Source organism: Mesoplodon mirus (assembly GCF_964341445.2).
Source record: "Mesoplodon mirus genome assembly, chromosome: 17".
NCBI classification, from domain to species: domain Eukaryota; kingdom Metazoa; phylum Chordata; class Mammalia; order Artiodactyla; family Ziphiidae; genus Mesoplodon; species Mesoplodon mirus.
This window is the reverse complement of record NC_138993.1, coordinates 76,114,625-76,137,288: the sequence shown is the minus strand read 5'-3', so window position 1 is coordinate 76,137,288 and position 22,664 is coordinate 76,114,625. Positions and strand designations below refer to the sequence as shown.

At 46.3% G+C, this 22,664-nt stretch overlaps 1 protein-coding gene across 1 annotated transcript in view; it reads right to left on the bottom strand.

Moving 5' to 3' along the window:
* COL4A2 (collagen type IV alpha 2 chain) overlaps window positions 1–22,664 on the bottom strand; it is a 178,402-nt gene that overhangs the window by 133,459 nt on the left and 22,279 nt on the right. The window lies entirely within an intron of this gene.

The window sequence follows — 22,664 nt, the reverse complement described above, 5'->3', positions numbered from 1 at the left end:
TGCTGCCTCTCATAATATTCAAGGCAGCCACGGTCTCAGCTCCTAAGACGTCTGATTTATTTTCCTTGAAATGTAGAGATGTTTATGAATCTATGGCTGACATCTATTTTGAACCAGGGCTTAGTCCCTTGACTCCAAAAGTTGATCTTGAACCTCTTCGTGTCTGGGCTTCCCTAGATGTTGACTTACGAAGGAACCAGTCTCAAAGTCTCACGTGAGAACCAGTTCTATTTCTCATCCAGCATTTGAAACAGCTCATTCAGGTCTCCACGAAAGCCCCTCACTACCCATCCCACTCTTGGTTTCCTTTAACTGCCCTCTGGCACTGTGCCACCGGCACCGTGGTCACGATGGCCGGGGCGCTGCCGGTCTTACCAATGACCAATGACCCAGGCAGGCTGGGTGTGCCTCAGGCATCTGGTCGCGCAACGCCAAAGCCCCTCTTCCTGATGCCTCCGTGAAGCTGCCACAGGTGTGTGTAGTTTGAGAGCCAGTGTGCACGCCGGCCACCTTGCAGTAGCTGGCGCACCTGAGCGTGTGCACACACACGCACGCACACGCGCAGCCCAGGGGGAACGATGCTTCTATCTGAAATCGTTCGACTGCTGTTGGGGCTTCTCTGGTGGATCTGTCGGTAGACCAGTTTCTGGGTCACCCTCCCTCCGTCCTTGACTTCTTCATCCTTAATACAGACGGTCACCATTCATGTTTTTGTTAATCACTAATGCCCAGCGTCTTAGTCCATCCAGGAAGCTATAATAAAACACCAGGCTGCATGGCTTCTAAACAGCAGAAATGTATTTCTCACAGTTCTGGAGGCTGGAAGTCCAAGATCAAGGCAAGATTCGGTGTCTGGTGAGGGCCTGCCTCCTGCTTTTGTACCAAGAGCATCTTCTTGCTATGTCCTCATGTGGCAGACAGCTCCGTGGGCCTCTATTGCAAGGATGTCCATCTCCATCATGGGGGCTCCACCCTCATGCCCTCATCACCTCCCAAAGGCCTCACCTCCTAAAACCATCACCTTGGGGTTAGGATTTGGGGGGGCACAAACATTCAGACCATAGCATCGGGCAGGCTGGGGACTTGCGTGCTTCTGTTGTTACCCTTTAGTTTAGAGCCCACCTCATGTGTCCACAAGACACAGCCCACTCTGTGTCTATACATCCTCTGGTCCTTACACGCCCGCCCTTCCCTGGACCAGCTTTGCTTCTCCTGAGACCCGCCAAGGGGAGTTCTGTTCTTTTCCATCCACCGTTTCTTCCACTTTCAACTCCAGCCGAGTGCTTAACAAAACATTTTCATGCAGTGGTGGAACGTCGAGGATTTTAACCGTGTGAGCGTGAACACCTCTGGGTCTCCATCCTCCCGAGAACATGCCTTTGTGCAAGCTATGCCTCTGGCCTGGAATGTTCGCCCTCCTGCCTTCGTCTCCCCATCGGCAGAGCTGAGACCCGCGCCCTCAAACACTGAGACACACCAGCCACTCGCCCTCGGGCACAGGAAGTCAAGCTTGTGTTGACCTCACATCTCGGCCCTGCTCATTCTTTGTAAGTACCAGCCTTTTCTGCTGCAACATAATAGGTGACCATGTCTGAAAAATGCTCACATCCTACCAAATGCCACCCGAAGCCAACAGGCAGTACGAGAAAGCCAGTGTCAAAGGCAGACCTGGCAGCTCGGGACCAGGGTACTAATACCATCAGCCGTAATCGCAGTAAAAGGCAGAGCACGGTTGAATAGACGTGTCATGTTCACGATCAGCAAAGAAACGCTACGGTAAACGCAGCGCTTTATCTTACAGAGCAGTGCGGGCAGTGATTTGATGGAAGGGGGTGTCAGGAAGTGGTGAGACTGCTCAGTAGAGAGAACAGGGGCCACGTGGGCAAAGATTGGGAAGGACCAGGCAATGGGCTGGGCTAGGGACGGGGTGGGGTGCTGAGTCAGGAGAGAGAGGAGGTGGGGCACCCGGGCATCGTGGCGGGAGCTGAATTCTCCAGCAGCTGGCTGTGCATCTGGGCTCATCCGGGCGTCTCCAGCTACTCTGTTACCCGGTACGCACATAACCCACTGTGCACACAACCTGTCCCAACCGACCTGACTCCCCGGACATCCTCCTCCTGTTTATCAGCAACTGTCCACCCGTAGGTGTGAGTTAGAGAAAATGCAGGTAACTAAACAGACCCAACTGCAAAATTCTCCTTCTTGCTGCCCATCCAGGTGTCAGTGTTCTCATCCGATCAGTAAGAGGAGAACCGGCCACGTTGAAGACAATTTTGGGGACTTCCAAACCGCAGTCCAGCGGTTGAGACTCCGCGCTTCCACGGCAGGGGGCTTGGGTTCCATCCCTGGTCGGGGAACTGAGACCCTGCCTGCCGCGCAGCGCGACCAGAAAGATAAAAAAGACTATTTTTGACGAAGGCTAATGCCTTTCAGTCGTTTTTACAGCCTTAGGGATAGAGTTCTGTCTCAAAGGTGAGGAAAACATCTCATCAGGAGCTTTTAAGAGGCCACCCATGTAATTATAGCTGGAGGTGAGAATTCTGTGCACACACAGTAAAGTCTCATATGTTATACTTAGAGTAAATGCGCTAAGTATGTATGAACAATTCTTTTTGTGCCCTCCCCCGCTATGAGAGACAGTCTAGCAAAACATCATTTAGTGCAGGCGTTCCATCACACACTACCTGCTCTGAGCTTTATTTACACAGCTCATCAGTTCTTGGTGTCTCTGGCAATGAATAAAAATGTCTATGCTGTGAGAGTTGGCTATGAGTCTGAAACGAATATTTAACATTGTTCTGAAGAAATGAAGTGGCTACGTCTCTTGAGGCTATTTATGCCCAGCCTGAGAGCTCTGTCCAAACCCCTCCCTCCATGACCAATTTGTTGGGGGAAGCCTGAGAAGAACGGAAGGAAAGAGACTTAGCAATGCTTTTTCAGAATACAATCAGATTTCCGTTCTGGTTGGCTGGGACTGGTCCAGGCAAGGCAGGTGTGGGTTCGCGCTGTTCTGCGAGGCATACCAGCCGTCTGCCTGGGCAGGCTCACATCTACATCTGAGCGGCTTCATCTTCGCAAACTTGGTGATCCCCTGGATCAAAGTCACGGGGCTCCGAGCCAGTGGAGAGCCCACTCTAAAATCACAGCCACTCTACACACCCGCTGGCCTGGCTTCTGGGGTAGAATTTCTGAATTTCTGCCTCACTCATTCTCCTATATGTACCCAGCCAAGGTACTCACACCTGGCAGCTTCCAGAAGCCATGTGACATGCCTTTGCATATTAGCAGCGAGACAGGATTCCTTCGCTGTGAGCTTAGGTTTCTCTTTGCATCGGCAGGTCTGTGAATAAAATCTCTAAGTCACAGCAGAACCACATTCCTGGGGCTGGCAGCTCCGCCTGAGAGTCCTGCTTGGTGCAGGCAGCGCTGTTATTTGTGTGCAGATTATCCACTTGGATATTTGTCCGCTTGGATATTCCAAGAGGGAATTTTCAGCCCCATGCTTCTCTTTGCTCCCCAGCAGGCTGTTGGGCTTTTTATTCTCACGGTTCTGTGCTGCGATCAGGGACCACATATGACAGTAACTGCAATATCCCCCCACCAAACAGTAAATCTCCCTGGACTCGGTTCAGACCAAGTTTTGGAGCTGCCTTCCAAATTAGGTAAGGCTAATTCAGAATTAGCATGCACACATTTTAAGGACTGGAAGCCAGTTCTGTCACACTGATGCATGAAACAGTTAATCTAGGCTTCTTATCCTGAACTTGGGGTGTCTGCAAGAGGATGGAGTTTTCCCAGGCCTCCAAAGTGCCCTGACTGTGTTTCCTGGGCTTCAGGCAGGTATGCCATGTCCACTGTGACGTAGGTACATGGATAGTACGTATGTACGTACTCTCAGGGGTGCCCTGTCTGGAGGGAGGTCCTATGGCCTTGAGAATCATCCTATCCCACGCGTCCCGTGGTCTCTTCATCTGCAAAATAGGTAGAATCTACCACCCCTACCTTGTGGGGTTGCTGTCGGGGGGAAACGGGATGAGCTTAGCACAGTGCCTGTCATGTGGTAGGAAGGCTGTACTCTTCACGTCTTTAACCTTTGCTTTGTTTCACCCACGGAGGGAAGATACTGGCCCATCTCCACACTCACAGTTCAGATCCAGGGATACTGTAAGTGGCAACATTTTCACCTCTTAGGGAGATGGTTGTTCACAGGGACATTTAAATGCTTTAAGATTTTCATTCTAAAAGCAAGCACAGAAGGCTGAATCTACACAGAGCTCATGGGATTAACCTTGGATAGGAGATAATTTAATTTTAATTTTAATTTCCATGTACTATCAATTTCCGAGTTAAGATTTTTGAGAGGGAGAATTTTTTACGCTAACTCATCTTTAATAATGGAATTCTTCTTTTTTTAATTCAATGAATAGCTGGCATAGGCACAATTTAAGCCGCTCCATGACGCTCAAAGTTGTACCCAAGGTCAACCAGCGAGTCAAGGTCATCTGGGACTCAAGCCAAGACCTCCTATTCTCTTTCCATCACTATGAGCCCAAGATAAAAATTCATGAATATTGTCTGAGCCACAAGGCCTGTAATTCCCCCCATGTATCAAAAGTGCTCTTATCATAGTACAAACAACTATCATGCTGAGATTATAAATATCCAAAAGAGTGGACTTCCTCAAATATTCTCAGTGATGTCATCTGGCCCTTCTTTCGTATCCGTTTTTATTATGCTCCTGTCCTTTCAAAACAGAGTGGGGGCCACGGCACAACAAAAGCCAGGAAACGTCGGTACTATGGCAATAGGACAGACCTGGAGATGAGGAGAGGCGGGGAAAGTCCAAGCACCCCCCGGCGGGGGAGGAGGGCGCCCACACTGACACGGCAGCCGGGTCTGGTGACCTAGAGCCTGTCTGCCACCACACAGACCTACAACCCTCCCCCTGCTCCTGGGACAGGAGACTGCTGAGTTGTTCTCATCAACAGACGGACACCACCGAGCGTCTTCTGGAAACACCTTTGAGAGCCTACAGCCTGTCATGCTCGCTGAGTACCGTCATGCTTGCTGAGTACCAGGGGTCCGGAGGGGAACAGGTAGGCCCCCTGCCCTTGGGAGACTAGGAGTTCACCAGTTCTTACCAATAAACACTCAATCACACAATACCTGCTATAACTGGATTTTCATATTGCACGGGAGTACGTGGGCACAAATGGGCAAGTAATTCTTCCCGAATTACTGTGTCTTACCTTGAATTTTGCTTGCTTATCTGCACTGTTTAAATGCAGCTGCCTGCCTGATTTAAAGCATGTTTCCAGTCCTTTCCAAATGCCAGGGTGAGCTGTCCATCTAATAACCTGGGGTTCTTTGGAGTCAGTCCCACTCTCACATCTCTAAGGATTGGCTGGCTACCCAGCTGATAGATTTCCCGATGGATTTAAAGATGGAGAAGGCTTATAGATGGAAAGCAGGACAGAGCTTTGGGGGGCGAGCGTGCAATAGTGCTGGTCACTGTGGTCACTCCATGAATTGGTGGCTTAGACACCTTGGTACCTAGGAGTCTGGCTCCAAGGCAACGCCGGCCATTTCTCCCCTGCGCAAAGACATGTGAAGTGGAACAGTTGTGCTTCTTTCCCGACCGCGTCATGATTCAGAGCTCCCTTTTGCCCTTGGGAGGAAACTCCTTCCAGGAGCGCCAGCTCCTGTACATACCATACAGTCAGGCACCGATGCCAAGGCCAGCACTTTTCCTCCCAGTTCCCTGGAGTCTTTGCCCTTAATAGACCATACTTCTCCTCTCCTTGGTTGCAACCCATAAACACCCTAATAGATTCAGGACGGGAGGCAGTTCTTTGAAATCCCAGCCAGTGGTGTCTCTGGGGTCACTTAGCAAAAACAGCAGGAGAAAGGCCTGAAGACCATCAGGCCTTGTGTGCATACCCATCAGACCAGAGCATCAGAAGGTGGAGTTTGCTTTGAGATCAGGGAACAGTCAGGGACAGAGTGGCCTTGAAACGTTTTAAATATTCCCTGTCCATTTATAATTCTTCGTACCTCAAAATGTCTTCATGAATTACAAGAGTACTCTGCTTTCTCCTGGAATCGGCCTGGAGGACTGGACTTCTGGGGTTCTGGGCCGGGAGGACCACTCTTCAGAAGATGCCGCCCCAGGAACTGAGACAAGACGCCAAGATCAGGGTCGGTGGGAGGTGCCAAACCTGAATCTCGCGAGAGGAGCCCCGGCATTTTTCTTCTTACATCACCAGCATCCTCGAGTCTTTTGGTCCTTCCCCTTTGTCCTTCTTTTTCCTTTTACTTTCTTAGGATAAAAAGTCCTTGGAGACGGTTGATTTGCTAGATTAAGAAGTCAGCTTACAGGAGAATTGCTGGTTGATTTGTGGCCCTATGGAATTATGTCCTTAGGTGAGGCTGCCTCTGGTTCTGGGTGACCACTGGACCCAAGGCTCTCAGGCTTTAAACCAGGGAGCCATTTATCACCCGCTCCCCCTTTTACCCACCCTCAAGGACTCAAGCCATGCCTATGGTCCCATAAACAGCCAAGACGGACCTTTCTCCAATCAGGGTAAATAGCACTGCTCTTCTATACCGGGTCAGGAGAGTTTCCGCAAAAGCAAAGAAATCTGATGTGTTCTTAGCTCCGCCAGCTTCATGCTGTGTCGATGTTCCAGGTCTGCAATGCTTCTGAAATGCTCCAGACTGTCACTGCTTTGAGTGTGCAGCAAAGCAGCATCGAGGCACCTCCACCCCGGTTCCTTCAGTGATTTTTCCTCCCACCAAGTCCATGGATCGCCTGGTACGGTGCCAGGACTATGCCAGGCACTGGGCATGCCAAGCTCAAACGTCAGATTTTTGTAACTGGAAATGACTGACAAGATAATTAATTCTAGGGAGTCCCAGCTTTTTCTTAGTGAAGGCCTACATTTGACTGCTTTTTTTGTTATGTCTTAGTCGAATAGAGGAAGAGGATGTGATGTTGGTAAAGACTGCAGGTTGATGAGCATCCCCAGAGGCGGGGCTGGAAGTAGCTAACGGGTTTAAGACTGACCTGGCCAGGCTTCAGATGCAGGAGAACCGCAGCTCTAACCCCATTTCTCATGAGCAAACTGGGTGCTCCAGAGATGCTAGGTGACTTGCCCAAGATTCAACAGCAATAGGCAAAACCCCAGAGCACTTGGATGCATTCTGATTCCCCCGCATCTGGAACTCTCATCTGCTCATCGTGATAACATGCTGGGTCTCCCCCAGCCTCCTTCAGTGATTGAATTGGGTCCTGTTTTCCATAAACTGTGATTTTCTGCCTAAAAGTAGAAAAAAAATCCCAGCTCTCCGACTCATTTAAAAACAAGTAACTGAAGTCTCTCTGAGCTCCCTCTGTGTTCTTACAAGACAGTAACAGGAAAAACATGTGAAATTAGTGCCCCATCGCCCCGCCCCCTCCCCGCCCCACGATCTCGGGGAAGGAGCGGTGCAGGGCTGGCCGGCAGGGCTGTGGGCAGATGCGTGGCTGCCAACCACGACTCACGGATGAGGATCCAAGAGCACCATTTGCTTCCTTTTATGGGGCATACGCTCTTCCAAAAGCTGTCCTGCAGATATTTAAAAAAACAAAACAAAGCCCCAAACAAAAAACCCAGCTTCTTATTCAACACACGACGTGATCTCCCAGCTAGAGCTGCAGCCAGGAGTTCGGAGCTGGTTGGGCCGGCCCTGGGGAGGAGGGGTGGCCCCAGACGTTTTCTTAGTGCCTGTCTTTAGGGGACAGCAAACTCAAGGCTTTCTTCCTCTTGCAAAGCTCAGGCTAGCAATTCAGGAAAGCAAATCACCCTTCCAGGCTCGCAAAGTGTGTGGATTTCCCTGGCTACTCTGCATTTTCCCCCTCATCTTTCAGATGAATGATCCCCTGGATCCCACTTTTAGCTTCTCAGCAGAGGCTCATTGTTTCCATCGGCTGGGTCCCTCCCTGCTCTGGCAGGACTCACAGGGTCGGGCTTTCATCCTCTTCAGGGAAAGTTCTACCAACTCACATACCTTTACTATGTCTTTCCTCTTAGTTTTAGAATATTAGCAACCTGTCTCAGTCACTGTGCCCTTAGTAATGTACCCTTTCTCTCTCTCATACACACACATACCCCCTCCCATCTGTTTTCCATTTCGTTTTTGCCCTCTTGACTAGCTCATGGTAACAGATTCCCATCGGTGCCTTCCTAAGAGCCTCAGCTTGAGTTTTTCCTGTGGACTAACTGTCCAGCCTTCACTGCCTGAGTATTCTTTCCTCCCTTACGTTATGGAAGATTCTTGTTCTCTAATTATTAGAGTCAACTAATGAAAAGCCTATAAAATGCCCATAAAATTGACTCAGTAAGCATTCATGAAAAAGAATCTAACTTAAAAATCAGCTTAGCACAGGGAACTATACTCAATATCTTGCCATAACCTATAATGGAAAAGAATCTGAAAAAGAACAGATATATATATATATATATATATATATATATATAACTGAATTACTTTGCTGTACACTTGAAACTAACACAACATTGTAAATTAACTAATTTCAATAAAAATAAATTTTAAACATTGGCTTAGGATATAATTTAGCAATAAACAGCCCCTACAGTGATAGCCGGCCCACTTGGAAAAATTTTGCTTGTGGTTCTAGAGTTCTGTAAAATCATGCCACCAGCCTCATTAATCAGCAAGGCGACAACAAGAATGGTAACTTCAAGCTGTTGGTATCATGCTCTTTACTTTCAAAGCATTTTCATCGAGTGGGCTACATTCAATCTTCACAAAGAGCAGTGCTGTATTTTTTTTCTTTTTTTTTTTCGGTACGCGGGCCTCTCACTGTTGTGGCCTCTCCCGTCGCGGAGCACGGGCTCCGGACGCGCAGGCTCAGCGGCCATGGCCCACGGGCCCAGCTGCTCCGCGACAGTGCTGTACTTTTAACAGCTGAAGTGTTTGCTCTACCCTAAGCTGTTCAAAAAACGTCCTGGGAACGCAGCACACACAGTACGGTACCTTCTCAAGCACACGCACTTCCAGTTCTCACCAGCACCAGTGTCGGTCCTGGAGGGCCACTGTGGTCAGCCACACAGAGGGGGAGCTTTACGATCACTAGGGTGAGGCTCAGCGCCGGACGTCCATGCCCAGGCCTTCAAAAGCACAGGCTGTGACTCAGGACCTGGCCAAGGGAGTTCCAAGGCAACCCGCCTTGACCTGCCACGAGCGGTTTCCCTTCTGACCTCTGATCCAATTCCACTTCCGATCCCTGGCCTGGAGCCCCGCCCGCTGGCCTGTCGTCCTGGGCCTGGGACCAGCTCCCTCCTGGCCAGGGCAGGTGCAGCTGGACCACTGTTTAGGCCCGTCTCTCTGCTGCCCATTAGCTGTGGGCCATCACTAGGTATTTTTGGTTGGGACAACCTATTTTAAATCTTATTTTTATGATTCCAAATAGCAGAGCACAGCATCTTCTTCACCAGACCTGTGGTTTCTGGTTACTTGCGTCATCTTGGGTGCTTTTAAAAGTTCCAGTGCCCACGCCCCACTCCAGAACTACGGACTCATTACCACAGGGCTGCATCGCCACCGCATCAGAAACTTACGTATGTAGGAGTAGTGAGCAAATGTTATACGTCTATGTATGCAAAATATTATAACCATGGAGTGCGTGTCCCATACATACACGGACAAATCTAACCTCTTTTCTCATCCTTCCCCTCATCTCTCCTTGGCCCATTGAAACTTCATCGCTGCCCAGCACTGGTCTTCAGAGCAACACCTGGGAACTTGTGCTGTAACCCACACGGGCACCAGTGTGAGTGTGCCCTGGAGCACACGAGGCATCTCTGTGCTACCTGGGAGCTGGTGCGTCCCCGTAAACGCTCAGAAGAAGCTCAGAAGAAGCCCCTGCCATCTCGGGAGGCTTCCAGGGGCTTTGTGTGTCGAGACACTGACGTTTCAGATGGTCTTGGGGTGGAGGCTCTGTGTATAAAATGTTCAAACATCCTCAGGAAGGAAGCTCCCAACAAGCTGTTTGCAGATGTGACGCTGCCTGGTGACATCCAGGCCCCTCTCCTGTATTCCTCCAGCAAAACCTGATGTGGATGAAGTGGGACCCATTTTCCCCAGTAAAGGGACCAAGTGTGTGTTTAGCCCTTTACTCCACTCCAGCCCTGGGCTGGCTCGCTGCAGGGCTCAGGAATAAAATGCAGGACGGGCCTCGACCAAGGGCGGCTCTGGGCAGCACAGCTTCCTCTGCCGTCCTCCAACATGCATGTGTTTTTTAAGGAGCCTATAAAAACCTACTGTTCAACTTCATTTTGATATTCACTCTCCATTTCCTCGGAATTCCTCCCTTTTCATGAATAGTGCTATTATATTCCACTTCACAAGTGTAGCGCTGTTATAATTCCCTGCATGTTCATAAAAAATTGGCTATGCTTGAGACACACAATCAGACATGTTATCAAAAAGAGTCATTCGAATATTTTCCAGGAAAAGAGGAAATGGTCAACTTTTAATTCTCTGTATCAATGTCCCAGAGCAGAGGAGGAAATAATTTGAAATAGCAAAGAGACCAAAATAAAGAAAAAGATTTTTTGTTTTATTTTTGCTTTTAAACTCTGGGAATAGACACAGATGTGAACTTTCCTAGTTTTTATTTTCACTTATATCAGCTCTAGGTGGAAAGATAGTTGAAAAGGAACTGAGTACAGGTAAAGTCAGATTGCGTTGCTAACAGGAGTTAATAATATTCTTACTTTTGCAGGGCATGATATAGGTGAGCACAAGGCAGGGGACAGACAGATGGACGGTCCATGTCCCTTGGTCCCAGGCTGGTTACCTTTCTCCTCCCTCAAATGAGGATAGGTCTCAGGCATGGGCTCATGCAGGATCGGCCTGTGGAGGCCGGAGAGGCCCAGTTCTGGGCAGAGGACATTTCAGCGTCTTTCCTGTGGTCTTTTCCCTTGTACTTCTTCCTACATCTCTGAGATTATGCTTTATGTAAAATTTTGCACTCTCACTTTTCTTAACGTTAAGCATTTCCTCATGCTACGAGAAGCTCTTCATAAATAAAGCATTCATCATATGTTGGCTGCATAATATTTGTTCTTAAGCGATGCACCCAAATCTTCTTAACCATTGCCACAATATCCTGCATGGAAATTTCCCCAAGTTTCCCAGGTTATAAATCTACACTGCAAGGAACGAATCTGTTTAGCTAATGAACATCTTGAAGGAGGGAGCCGTGACCGCAATGGGGACAAGGCAACGGTACACTCCTCAGCTTGGGAACCGGCTCCCAAGTGGGAAACCTGGATTCCACTCACACTGAAAATGTGCGTGAACAGAATGTGGCCATGGGCCTCCCTGGTCACGCAGGTCATGACTCTGTGGTCTACAGGAAGCCTTCGGAACAGAACCAGGGGTACACAACGCAAGTACATTCAGACATGCATGTGGCAATAATGCTCATAAAAGCTTAGATGCAGGCCACGCCTGGGTGCCTGACAAACAAAAAAACACACAACAAATGAACAAGTGCTTCACGAGCTAGGTCTCTCTTTGAATGACAAAGTCCACAGTGATGGCCCCTGCCCGGCTCCCAGGAAGATCTACCCCACAGCTTAACCTAATGGCAAATGCTACTCAGGTCCCCAAACAGAAATGAGGTCTGTATTTGGGTCATAAGCATTTATTAATGTCTCCTACAGGCAGGACTGGGCACTTTGAGGACACATACTCAACGTGCCAAGTTCCGCATACTCTGAACTCACGGCAGGTTCAGACCAGGGGGGCGGTGAGATGGAGTGAGCGTGGGAGTCAGGCCCCACCACCCACTAACTCACCAGGCCTCAGCTTCCTCGCCTGTAACACGAGGATATATTAGTTCATGCCTCACAGAGTGACCCTGGAGGTAACATGAGCTAAGGTATGTAAGGCACTTAGCCCAGGGTCTAGTCTGGATACGATCTGGACTGCATTAAGTCTTATTAACTATTTGTAACCACAACTATACGGCAAAGCAGATGTGACTGTCTAAGGGCCTTAATAAATGTACAGAAAACTGGCAAGGGAATTCAGACACGGGAGTGATCATGTCCCAGTGGGAAAGCTCAGCATCCTGGATGGGTGCCATATGCCAGAGGCTTCCGGGGGCAGGTAGACTCCTCCAGGCAGGGGAGGGTGACATTCAGACCTAGAAGGGGTCAGCCACAGTTGGCAGGAGCTGGGAAAGTGCCGGGGACTGGGGAGAAGCTCACCCCCGTTTGCTGGAGTGTCCACGGCTATCAGGGAGCAGGCTTGCCCAGAGGGTTGGGGGGAGGGTTGAGATAAACAAACCAAGAAGTCATAATTCATGCACCCCAACGTTCATTGCAGCACTATTTACAATAGCCAGGATGTGGAAGCAACCTAAGTGCCCATTGACAGATGAATGGATAAAGAAGATGTGGTACGTGTATACAATGGAATATTATGCAGCCATTAAAAAGAATGAAATAATGCCATTTGCAGCAACGTGGATGGACCTAGAGATTATCATACTGGATGAAGTAAGTCAGACAGAGAAAGAGAAATATCGTATGATACCACTTATATGTGGAATCTAAAAAAATGATACAAATGAATTTATTTTTAAAGCAGAAACAGACTCACAGACTTAGAAAAAGAATTTACGGTTACCAGGAGGGAAGGGTGGGGTGGGGGGAGGGATAGCCTGGGAGTCTGGAACTGATATGTACACACTGCTATATTTAAAATGGATAACCAACAAGGACCAACTGTATAGTGCAGGGAACTCTGCTCAATATTCTGTAATAACCTAAATGGGAAAAGAATTTGAAAAAGAATAGATACATCTATATGTATAACTGAATCACTTTGCTGTACACCTGAAGCTAACACAACATTGTTAATCAACTATACTTCAATATAAAATAAACAGTTAAAAAAAGGAAAAGAAAACATAAAGGAGTAAAAAAAAACGAAAAGAAGTTGAAATTCATTTGTTGAGCCTTCTGGCCTCAGAATCATTATGACAAGTCTCCCTTAGAGGAGCATGACTAGAAAAGTGCAAAGGGCTGTGCCGATATCACACGGGAGCAGGTGATCAGGTTCTCCAGGAAAAGGAAGGCACTGCTCAGATGCGGGCATCCTGCCCTCCACTCAGGAGAGCCATGCTGTCACCAGAGGGGCGTGTTCTGTCTGGGACACTTCAGTCACAGCCCATCCTAGAGAAGTTAGGAAATGTTTGGAGAGGAAGAAAAGTGCTTCTAAACACTGCTCCCTAGGCAGAGAGTTAGAAGAGAGACGTGTGGAGACAGAGGACCCAACATGTGTGCAGGTGCAAGAACGCACACCCTCTTGGGAAGGGAAGAGGCTCAGCTGTTCCCAATTGCACTGCAAGCCCATCAGGAGGACCTGGGCTCAGTCACGCAGGCTGGACGTGGGATGGGGATCAGGGCTGCAACAGGGCGTGGAGGGTCATCATGTTTTCTAAGTGCAGAGGGGATCTTATTAACAAAAAATAGTTATCTTTCTGTGATGACGTGAAGGACATTTCTACCCACAGATGGGGCCAAAGCAGAAGGACATGGAGGGCTGCCACAGAGACATAGTTCCAAGTTACAGAAGTAGGAACCATCCAGTGGCAGCCACACCCCTGGAGTGGTCACAAATCAGAGGTGGAATGTGGGCACGGCTGGTGCAGAGAGGGGGGTTTTCTCTGACTCTCAAAACAATTTCTTAGGGTGATGGGTAGACCTTTGGCATAACTACAATCTCCTCTATCTTCTACCTCTTTCAGTTGGTGGAACACATCCTTTCCAGAAGCAAGCCCTGTTGGCTCCTGCGAGGACACTGGAACCTCTCACACCCACTTTCTTGCTGGCTCAGAGATAGGACTTACATAACTACCAATGGAATTTGGGCTGCTGGAAATATCACCGTGTTAGACTTTACCGTTGCTGGAAGTAAGTACACATTTGAGAACACTGCTGATGTGACAAACATGCTCCAGGCCAGCCACGCAGGAAACCAGGTGATGCTGGGGGAGTCACTGCTCACCTTTCAGGACATCACTTCTAAGGATGGCAAAATGTGGTCCAAACATAAAAACTGATTCTTCTATTAAAAGTGAACAGATCAGAAGACTGGATAGATCCACATCTCTGTGAGCCCAACTTTTCTTGCTTTCTCCTTCTGTCGGCCAGTGCTTGCCTTCTTAGGCACATCATCAACATTCAACATTCCACAGTCAACATTCAGACTCAGGAGGACACAGGAGAGGAAACAGTGCTACATGAGAAAGCGCCACATAGAGGGAGTTGTCATGCTTATTTCACAATGGTAGTAACAGCATTGGTTTGTGGTGGTGTCACTGTCACCTTGTGCCTAGTTTACTTCTCTCTGTATTTGAATCTCTGACCTAAACCTGATTAAAGGCGAGGTGGGCTTGGAAAGTTGTTTCCTATCGTATTTTCTATCATATGATAGTCCAGTAAGCTATTTTGGGTATCATACAATTTTATTTTTTATCTTATTAAAAATTTTTTTTATTGAAATGCAGTTGATTTATAATGTTGTGTTAGTTTCAGGTATAGAGCAAAGTGATTCAGTTATACATAGGCCAATAAAATGGACAACCTAGAAGAAATGGACAAATTCTTAGAAAGGTACACTCTCCTAAGACTGAAGCAGGAAGAAATAGAAAGTATGGACAGACCAATTACCAGTACTGAAATTGAATCAGTAATCTAAAAACTCCCAGCAAACAAAAGTCCAGGACCGGAGGGCTTTACAGGTGAATTCTACTAAGCATTTAGAACCTAGCCTTCCGAAACTATTCCAAAAAGTTGCAGAGGAAGGACTACTTCTGAACTCTGAGGCTACCATCACCCTGATACCAAAACCAGACAAAGATATAGCAAAAAAAGAAAACCACAGGCCAATATCACCAGTGAACATAGATGCAAAAATCCTCAACAAAATACTAGCAAACCAACTCCAGCAATACAGTGAAAGGATCGTACACCATGATCAAGTGGGATTTATCCCAGGGATGCAAGGACTTTCCAATATCTGCAAATCAATCAATGTGATACACCACATTAACAAATTGAAGAATAAAAACCATATGATCATCTCAATAGATGCAGAAAAAGCTTTTGATAAAATTCAACAACAATTTATGATAAAAACTCTCCAGAAAGTAGGCCAAGAGGGAACATACCTCAACATAATAATGGCCATATATGACAAACCCACAGCTATCATCACACTCAATGGTGAAAAGCTGAAAGCATTTTCTCTAAGATCAGGAACAAGACAAGGATGCCCACACTTGCCACTTTTATTCAACATAGTTTTGGAAGTCCTAGCCATGGCAATAAGACAAGAAAAAGGGATCATATAATTTTAGAGGTGAGCTTGGGTTCTGAAAACAGCTTGTGTAGGTTCTAACATCCATCTCAAAGCCTACTGGCGAAGTATACATAATACGTTGGGGGTTAAAAAGCACTTCCTGTCTTGATATTGCTAATATATTCTAGACAGTACAATAAAGCAAGAAAAACAAAGAAAGAAAAGGTATAAGGACTAAAAAGGAAGTTGTGAGCCATCATTTGCAGATAACATGATTGCATCTCTAGTAAACGTTTAGAATTAACGAGTTTGGGAAAGCACTAACCATAAAAAGATGGAGAAACTGGACTACAGTAAAATTTGAGGTGCCAGCTCATCAAAGGACTTCATTAAGAGAGAGAAAAAAGTAAGCCACAGAGTGAAATAAAGTATTTCTAACACATGTAACCAAACAGGGGCTTGTATTTAGAATAAAGGGCTCCAAGTCAGTACCAATGTAGACATTCAGGAGAAAATTAGGCACAATTCTCAAACCTGTGATCACAGGAGATAATATCCAAATGGCCAATAAATACACACAAACCTCATCAGTAATCAGGGAAATACAAATACTGCAAGGGTAAATGTAAGACATCAAATTCTTCTGCTGGCTGCTCTGAATTCGTTTTTGGAGTATTGCCTCATTCCTCCTATGGCCCTTAGTCTTAGAAACAGGGCTCTGTGGTTGTAAATGATCTGCATCTCAGAGCCGTCGGGGTCTGCTGGAACACCCCACCCACCCTCTCATCACCACCCCAGTCAGGGTTGATGAATGAGGGTCGGGCCTGAGTTTTCGTGGCTCAAGGCAGCCGAGCCCAGCAGATCGCCCAATAGCTCCAATGCTGTGGTGGCCTTGCCCACTACTGACAAGCAGGGAAAATTATGACTTGCCCTTCTTTTCAACATGGAAATCTCTGAAATGAGTAAGATGGAAACTTGCTGCCGAAAAACGTATTATGGAGATTCTGGGTAGGTCTGCTATCTCTCAAGTAATCTTGTTCTTGTCACCACTTTGACAATGAGTCTCAAAGGAACTGGGAACTATATACTGATCGATAGGTCAATGGTCTTATGCCGCCAATTTTAACTTTGTTACTGCCTGGCATTATCACACGGTTGTATAGGTGTATTTTAGGTCCAATATACAATGTTCAAGTGGATCTTTGGAGGATGATTTAAGAGCTTTGGGATCTTTCTAGAAGAAAATAGTAGCAGTACATTTCCTTTTCTAAAAAGCTATACGGAAAGAAAAAATTATCACTGACCCCAAGAGAACCTGAATGCCCATAGACTACTGAAATAGTATTTTGGTGAGTAGCTATTTTATGTAGAAGTAAAGAAGATGTAAGACACAAGGTAGAGGAATGCAGGTGACGAAGACTCCAAAACAGCCTAATAGCCTGATTACCAAACTATGTAGGGAAGAATCAGTCAGCCAAAATAGGTCAAGACAGGCAACCTTGCTGCCAGTTCCTGGGAGAAAACTCTTCTTAATTGCTGTTTTGGAAACTAATTGCACCGAACAGGAGGTCTTTAATTCAAAGGAACAAGTCCAAGTCACCCAGCTCTATGGTACCTGTACGGTACAGCATCTACAATGGATCAAATAGGAGCACGTGGCTCAGAGCAGCATTTCAGGAGGAAGGTGGACAGCTAGTACTGGAAACCTGGGCAAACAAAGAGATGCACTTTGCTTTGAACCATAAGAGAATCCCAGAAATACTGGCCCGAGGAGGTTTCCGGCAGTTTTCAGAGTTGCTTAGATGAATTGTGAACAAACAGATGGGGAGTCTCAATAGATTTCAGGGGATTTGGCCCAATCAAGCTGGCACTGTGGCTGCGAAGGGCTCTGTGTTGTACTGTTCCTCCCCCCACCCCCCAGCTTCATTCCAACTTGCCACCCACGTCCACAATGAAGCCACTCAAGTAAAACATCGAGTTACAGCAGTCTTTCCACCCTTGCCCTAACACCGCATCCCCTTCTAAACGCTGACACGCCAGTTGTCTGCTTAGTGACCGTTATAATAATGAAAATTCCTTTATTTAGCTTGCTTGAGATGAAGTCAAGCAGCCGTAAGAGGGACTTGCAAAACAAAATCAAGTGCCATCCGCAGTTAAAGGGGCCGTGGAGAGCCTTGAAATCTTTCATGGTAAAACACAGCATCCAGCCCATTTCATAAGAAAATTCTTACAGGGCTCCTCAGATTTGAAAAAGGAGCAATTCGTATTTAAAGAAAAATAAAATGCATACTGTGTTGAAGCAATAGACTTAGTGCATCTGCCACCCTTGGCTTTGCCATTAAGAGATGAATGGCCGGCTTCATAAGATACAGTTTGGTGCGTTTTAAAGATTCCTCCTCTAGCCGCGATGGAATTATGCACTTTGTTCTCTTTTCCTACCAACATCATGGTGGTTATAATAGTCCTTTATTTCTTTTGTGGGTGATTGGGAATAGCACATGGAAATGTCCACGGAGCTGCATGAATCTGGAATAATCTGCTCGGGACAAACCCTCCAAGAAAAAGGAGGGATCCAACACCAGCTCTGTCACAACCTAGTGACGTCATTAGCGTGTTACCGAATCCCTCTGGCTCCCCTCCGCTTCAGCGGTAAATAAGATGACTGCACCTGCTCCATCTATTTACAAGGCTGCTGTGAGGGTTAAAGGAGATGATGGCTACAAAAGAACTATAAGAAATATATAAGAGAATCAGAAATAAGGACAAGAGGGCAGGGTTTGTTTTTGCAGCATCCAGGGACACTGAGGTCGCCTACCCTCCAAACACCACATCTTCTGCCTCTTGTTGATTATGTTCTGTGTATTCTCTCTTCAGAACCATGAATTCCCACCTTGCCCCTTCCTAGTGGTTCTCACTATTGTCTAGGACTTTTAAGAAAGCCTTCGGGGGACTCCCCTGGCAGTCCAGTGGTTGGGACTTTGCCTTCCAATGCAGGGGGTGTGGGTTTGATCCCTGGTCGGGGAGCTAAGATCCCACATGCCTCGCAGCCAAAAACCAAAAAAACATAAAAAAAAAAAAGAAAGCCTTCGGTATGTCAGGAGTCTCATCTCAGCTTTCTGGATGCTCTAAGGTAGGTATTCTTAAGAATTTAGTCTTTCTAACTTCAAGAAATCAAAACTCAGGTGAACTCCAGGTGATGTTAGTGATGGGGGATTGTTCTTGGAGGTGTACAGAGTGATGAAAGAGTTACTGTGGTGCCTTACACTCCTTTACATTTAGTATGGCTTTCAAACCACTAGCGTTTAAAAATCAAATACCCTAGGGATTGAAGTAATGTTACAGTCGACTTGTTCAAAGGTCTAGACTTCCTCCATTTAATTTACTTATGCATCTTGTTCAGATGAGCATGTTTTTTTAATCTCTTTACCTGGTTATGGACTTTAAACATACTATGCTAAAATAGAAGAATTTATTTTTGCCATAGTATGGGATCTCAATGAAGTAGGAGCTTTGTTCCATGATATAGTTCTATGCTGATCAATGGGTTTGACTTGGTAGAATGTTTTGTTCACCATTTCCAAAACAAGCCTTTAAAAATAGTGAATCATGTAATTTACTCAAAAAATGATCTAATATATAAAATGACTTAATCAGTGAAATTAGATGACAGCATTAGTTTATCAAGGCTTGCACTTGACTAGGGCTTGGGTTCACAATTCTATCAGGAGCTGGCTGTGTGGTTACAGGCTAGTGTCTATACCTCTCTGGGCCCCAAACTTACCTTTAGGAAGAGTCTGGATAGTTGATCCCTAAGGTCTTACCTGCCTCTGCGCTTTGACACCTAAGGATGACCCCTTCACAAGGAAAATTTCCTTATATATCATCTTTCATATGGTACAATCATTGAATTAAACATGCTGTTAGCATGTTGAACTATATATCTGCACCTTCAATTTCTTCTGAAAGCCCAGTGGTTTATTTTCATATTTCATGAAAGAAAGGAATGAAATAGAGAAAGATAATAAAATGCTTAACAGGCAAGTCTCCGCTTATACTGCATTTGTTTCACTGAACTTGATCAGCCTAGTTTGGCTCTTCCTCAAGGTCAAACCAGAATGAAAATTTGGACTAGTTTTATTTAATGTGGAAGGATTAGATTGAACAGGAAAAAAATATCTGATTTGAGGAATTTTGAAAAGAGAAACAAAATTTTACTTTTTTTTTTTTTTTATAAAGAAACAAGTCAACAATCCAGCTAAGAAGTCATGGCCCTCAGACAGAGGTTCTTCAGGGTGGTTTAAACAAACCCATAACACTTATCAGGAAATTATTTTGTGCAGGTAAATGAGTGCTTCAGAAGTGTCTGAAGGAGATTTGTTTTCTTAAGCAGATTAAGTATCTTCTGTTTAACTTTTTCAGACTATCCATACTAACTGAAAACTTCTTACCTATAGTTTACTGAAGACAAAGTCACAATCATTAGTCAAGATTAAGGTGGTTTATGGTACATGATTTATAGTTTAGAATTCTACCATCACCTAACAATCATTTAAAATACTGACGCTGTTTCATAAGTAAAATTTTAGGAAAATGTTATAAAAATCTATTTAGACTTTACTAAGGCTATGGGAAAATAATAATTTTGTGTATGTGACCACGAAAAGCTGTTTATGTTCACAATTTTGTTTAAAGGGTAAATATTTAAAAGATGACGTCCAAGGGCTAAAACTTCCCTCGGAACCAGTGCCTTAACTAATGATAAAAACAAAATTAGCTGGGTGTGGGTCACAGCAGGGGAACTATTTCTCTAGGGCTGCTGGGGGACTTTAACGCTTCAGTGACACCCACAGAATGAATTCCTCTCTTGAAACAACAAAAGCAAACTACTTCAAGCTGGATTTCTTTGTTTTTCATTCCAACACCCCATCTCCAGCTCTTCATTATAAAAAGACATGAGCTTAAAAATTAGATAATCGACAAGGACCTGCTGTATAGCACAGGGAACTCTACTCAATATTCTGTAATAACCTATGTGGGAAAAGAATCTGAAAAAGAATAGGTATATGTATGTGTGTAAAACAATAAACTATGGTGTTCAATAAAAAATAAAGACAGACACCTGGGGCCATTTGAGAGGACGCCTCTAAGGCACTCTCAGTTCTTTCTCTCTTAATGGCAAGAATCAAATGTAAAACGTGGGGCCATTTTGATCCTGAGATGGACGGGCCAGGATGGCTGGCTGGGTGGCAGTGGTGATGTAACAGTTGTTTTCTGGATGGGATCCAGTGTGGTCAGCGATGTGGGGAGAAGCTTTCTTCACTACGCAGAGAAGGTGACTGTGTGTGCTGAGCCCTGGGTAGGAGGTAGGGTGAGGACCTGAACATGTGGACGGAAGCCAGCCAGTGGGGGGCAGTGAACTAACCCACGTAGAGTGGCTGGTGAAGCCGAGATGTGGATGCCAGGAACCCTCCAGGTGACAACCCATCAAAGTGGCTGAAATAGGGGTCCCTGGGGAGAGGGCCACCCAGGTTGGGTGGCAGCAGATGTAGGCAGGGGTGAATGCACGTGTGTTGGAAAGGGCACAGGTGTCTGAAGCGGAGTCTCTACAAGTGACTAAGTGAATGTTGCTTCAAGCTTCTGGGCACAAAGGGGGTCTACACTGAACAGGGCTTTAGCTTCAACCCAAGCTTGTTATCTACCCATGCTCAGGCTCTTTTGGGCACAGACTGGTCAAGGTTTTCAGTTGGCTTATGAGCTGCCATCTGAGGCTGTGAGTTTCACTGATTTTTCAGCAATAACCCAACAGTCAAGCTAAGACCGTATTATCCTCTTGTTGCCACGTTGATGAACAGATTAGGAATCAAGACGCTGGATGTAGATGGAGCCCCCTGGACATGACCCAAAAGAATCAGAATCACTAAGGAGGCAGCTGGACACGGTTTGGGGCGGTGGGGGAGCCGGGCCTGAGGAAGAGCCCGAGTCTCTGCGGAACCCCTGTCGTGAAGGCCACAGGAGCCTGAGAAGGAGCCCGTGCAAACTGGGGTCAGTGAAAACTCAAGTAACTCATGTCCACCAACAGCCTACCTAAGACACACCTGGAGCCTCCCACATGCAGATGGAGAGAGACACTGAAGGAGCATCTCTCCACCGAAAAGCCTTTGGAGTTACCTGCCAAGGCTCCACGACTCAGGGACGCAGGGGGGCTGTCACCAGGGAGAGCGGCAAGGAGGGACCTGGTCAAGTTCAAGGGATCATTGAGTTCAGGGGAGAGAACAGCAATCACGGCACCTGTAGGGGTGTTTATTCTACACCAGGCACTGCGTGCGGTGCTTTACGCACCTTATGGAATTTAGTCCTTTTAGCATCTAGCTGAGGGAGGATTATAAACTCATTCTGCAGAGGAGGACCTGAAGATCTCACCCGAGGTCACAGTTCATGAAGCCACATGAGCCGGACTCCAAGTCTGAAGCTCCTCCTCACCTCAGGTTGCTGGGCAAACGCCATCTGAGCTCTAAGCAAATGACGTAGAATGAAGTTCTGGGAGGGGACACCTGTCCCTCATCCACCACAGGCAAAGTACAAATTCTGTACCTTGAAGGAGACAGGAAACCTTCAGGAATACATCGCCTCAAGGGGAAATAAAGATGCCATAAAGATGCACAAAGGGACCACGTGATTTAAGTCTACAGGAGGGACCTCGGTCATTGTGCAAATCAAGGGTTCACCACCTCCATTCACTAATCTTCCGAAATGGTTTCCTCTGTAGACATTTGCCTAATAGGTCTGCCTACTCAATCTTTGCTTTTATCTCTAATATATGCTTGTCCTACATGGAATTTTCCAAAGGACTCCGTTTGGTAGATGCTTTAACCAGAGACGGTCAAACGCATGACTGACCATCACTGGGGAAAATCAAGTGTCATTCCATGAGGAGCAGAACTCCTTGAACAACTCAGAGAGAGAAGTGGGTGGAGGGAGTGTGCTTCCAATTTCATTTCAACAGGAAACAGGCTTAAAGTAAACTCTCCATGACGCAAGGGTGTTGTTTTCTGTTTCTAACACTTGGCTCTAAACAGTTACTCTGAAATGTGTTGATTTCTGATCACTACGTACACCTTTTGGGTTAAGCTGTTCAAATAGTGACGACCTAAAGCTGATGGTGTTAAGAAGACCCATTTTTTTTTATAGGGATAAATGTGTTTTCATGAAATAGGCCACGATGCCCCTTCTCCCGGCCCCTTCCCTCCCCAAACAGGCTGTTTTTGCAACGCTCAGGGTCA